Source organism: Palaemon carinicauda, chromosome 9, assembly GCF_036898095.1.
Source record: "Palaemon carinicauda isolate YSFRI2023 chromosome 9, ASM3689809v2, whole genome shotgun sequence".
NCBI classification, from domain to species: Eukaryota; Metazoa; Arthropoda; class Malacostraca; order Decapoda; family Palaemonidae; genus Palaemon; species Palaemon carinicauda.
In genome coordinates, this window is record NC_090733.1 from 5,863,255 (window position 1) to 5,867,038 (window position 3,784).

The window sequence follows — 3,784 nt, forward strand, 5'->3', positions numbered from 1 at the left end:
AACTGTTTCGAAGTACCCTACCATTCAATCGATTAGAGTGAAAGATATCAGCAATAATCCTTGGGTCCAGGCGGCTGAGATACAGTAACTACAAATTTGGCTATTTCCTGAGAAAATTATAAAAATCATGATCGATTGAAAATTACATCAAAACCAAAATAGATAATTGCCTGTATTTGGTTTTAATAAAAAAAAAATATTTGAAAAATAGTTTAGTGGTAATCAAAACTACGTCCAATAATCGGCGCCTGTCCTCTCGTTCTGTTCTATTCCTTCCATTTATTTCAAGAAAAGATTTTGTATATGTAGGGTTTAGTTTCTTCATGTAAGATATCATTCTTTCAAAAAAAGCAAATTTTCATTATCCAATTCATCCTGATACCTTCTTAGGAATTCTAACTTCTGTTTTTCAGTTTCAATTAGTTGCTCATTTTTTTTTCTGGCCCTGTAATCAAGATTTGGTTTTCGTTACTTTTTAGACGGCGGATTTTTTTGCCAACCATTACCTTGAGATGTTTATCCGGTGTCAAGAAGATGGAGAAGGTGACCTAGAAGTATGTGACACGAGTGATGCAGAAACATGACTTGCATGCGATTCATTGTTATCACCAGCTGCAAGTATGTCATCGTCAGTTATTCGGATATTTTCTTCTTGACTCAGATTTGAGCTCTTCGATTCTGGCAGATGAATGTCTTTTAAAAATGGCAACTGAGTGAAACAGGGCTAAATACTAAGAACCATTTCCGAAGTTCCAACACCGGATTTGGGATTTTGAATTTCTTGATTTATTTCCTATAATAGTTTTTAGCTTTTTCATTTTTTTTAACAGAAGATCTGGAAGATACATTAAAAGTTCTATCAATAAAGCAAAATGTGACAAAGGCCTACATAAGTTTTAAAAAAATGTCAAGTAGTAGGGTTATGATAAACATAATTTTGTGCTAATAGTATTACGTTAATTATCATAAGAAACCAAATCTTAACATTTTTTCTCTCCTTTTTGCTACTGGTGAATCTTCTCGAACTTTGGCCTTGCGTTTTCGTCGTGGTAGAAGTACTATTTTAGAATAGGTAAAGGAAACTCACTATATTATTTGCAAGGCTTTAACCAATAAATATTTACTGTATCTGACTAAGGAAGTTTGTGTTACAACTGTAGAATTCTTTATTTACAAAAGATGGAATTTTTCTAACTGTATTGGATCACTGGATGAGATGAGAAGCATAATACGCATAATACAGAATTATGTTTTAGATAAGGAGGGCCAAAACTTTAGTTTTTTTACCTATACCTGGAGAGATGATACAAAGCGAAAAGCCCTGTACACCACACCAGGTGTGCTATTAAGCAGTGGTTTAAATTTCAGGAAAGCCCTATCTAATTATTTCATTGTACATGGAAGAGTTCCATGGCAAAATCATCTAACCTTACAAGGCAATATAAAATAATTCCTCCTTTTACTTTAAGAATTCAATAATATTTGCATAAAACATATTGTTTAAACATATATACAAAAGATTCTCATTTTACTTTTAGATTTTCCGTGGATATCTTTCCGGCCTATTGGTTGGAAATCTCTCTCTCTCTCTCTCTCTCTCTCTCTCTCTCTCTCTCTCTCTCTCTCTCTCTCTCTCTCTCTTTTAAAAGGAATCAAATAGTGATGATTTATAGTACATTTCAATACAGAAAAAAGGTACACACACCATTTATCGCTTATATCTTCCTAATGTTTGTTTTTACTGCTAATTTTGTGTAGTGAATTATGAGGATCTCACGTTGCTCTATTCCAGAATATTTATCCAATAAATTTTTCACTAGCTATGGCTAGAAAGGACCTACTGAATGCATCTCCTTTTGGTTCTTTCAAGAACTGATGGAAAATGGCATGGTCTTAAGTGAAGACACTCAAAACCTCATCAATATTTCAAGTTTCGTCACTTCGCGGCAACTGCAGAGGTTTGAGGCTTCCCGCTAATCGAGTGCGCCCATATTGTGAAATAATTCTTATATATTATTTCAAATGTTCACAGGAGCTTCTTGCCTACAACCTTCAAGATAGTTGTGTTTGGTGTGCTGCACGTGTTTCATACACTGTAATGTTATTGCTTTCTGTCAACAACCACCTCGCACATTGGTGACCCTTGGAGTTATCAGCTCCTCGCCGCCTTTTTTCTGTCCACCATTACACCCTACATTGTTACGATGCTGCCCACCAATCCTGACTGCGGCACATGCTGCATCATTGAAACTGCCACCCTTTGCCATCAGGGAAGTGTTCGGTTAGTTCCAGCACGTTGAAGTTCAGTTTTGCATCAAGTGTGTGATTCGCTCAAGCAAAACAGCAGTCTATGTCCTTGCAGCAAGCTCTGGGGGCACTTTCCCTGGAATCTTTGACTGGCAATAGGATAAAAGGGATTCCCCCATACCGTATGATGCTCTCAGGGGCAGTACTCATCCTCACCTGCCGCTCATATAGCCAAGCTTTTCCGTCTCTCTTAACAGCTGTTGGGGAATCAAATAGCTTTGCTCATCCTCAGGGAAAGGACCAGTGTCGCTCGCTTGCAACCTGCCTCAGTCTGCTCTCCTTGTCAAGTGAACCTACTTCATGCACTTTGGGTATGACGCTTACCTGGACTTGTTCACACCGCCATCCCTGATGACCAAAGTCGACTTCCTTATGGAAAACCACTTCACCACCTTCAAGACCTATATTAATGCATCTACTCTTGACAAACAGGACAACTACTCAACACTGACCAAAGCTGACGTAAATGCGGTAAGACATAGACACCCACCCGGTAACTTATTAGTCATCTGCTGCAGTTCTGTTAGTACCACTCTGGATTCAGGGCTGCTGTGAAGAAATGTGCAGATTGTTAACTGGGACCAAAAAACATATAAATGAGCCATCGCTTGTGGCAGTGGCAACCCCTGTCAAAAATAATTTATTTTTACTTGATGTATGTACTGGTGTGCCGATTTTGGCAAACACCGGTGCTCTAAAAAGGTCAATCTCCAGGACATGACATGGTTATTTTAAGACTGCTTACATACACTTGGTGGCTGCCAACGGATCTGAGATCCGCACCCCTGGGTACGAGACACTCACACTATCGCTTAGTAGCGCCAAATAACAATGGAAATTCCTTGTTGCCGACATGACATTGTCGTTACTTGGTGCAGATTTCCTCACACATTTTTACTTCCTGGCTGATGTTGGGCATCAACGATTAGTCAACGCAGACTCATACTCGTCAAGACGTCTTCAACCCACCCCCTGTGTCGTAGCACCCCACATCAGCGTACATATGGATGCCCTCTCACATTGGACATGAAAGTTGCCTGTCCTAACTTTGTCAAAAATACGTGGTTCCCGCCAAGTATGGCATTTATCACCCTATCAAAATGACGTGGCCCCTAGTGTTCACCAGATTCCGGTGTCTGTCCCCAGATGGTTTAGAAGCTGCTAAACAAACATTCACGGAAATGGAAGAAATGGGACTTTGCTAAAAGGCTTCAAGACCATGATCGTCACCCTTACTCATCATCCTGAAGGAGAATGGCTCCCTTCGCCCCTTTGGGGGTTGTAGGTGTCCAAGCATCATGGCAGAGCTGAATCACTGCCCCCTCCCAAGCATCATAAACATTACCTCCTACTTGCATAAAGTGAAGGTTTTCTCTCAGTTCAACCTCTTGAAGTGGTATTATCAGTTGCCCCTTGAACCCAGAAGACAATCTTAAGACCCCGATCACCAGCCCCTTCAATACATACTTCTTCAACA

At 39.7% G+C, this 3,784-nt stretch overlaps 1 pseudogene; it reads right to left on the reverse strand.

The window, feature by feature from the left end:
* Window positions 1-333: 333 nt before the first annotated feature.
* Window positions 334-2,457, reverse strand: LOC137646245 (uncharacterized; annotated as a pseudogene).
* Between the last annotated feature and the right edge of the window lie 1,327 nt (window positions 2,458-3,784).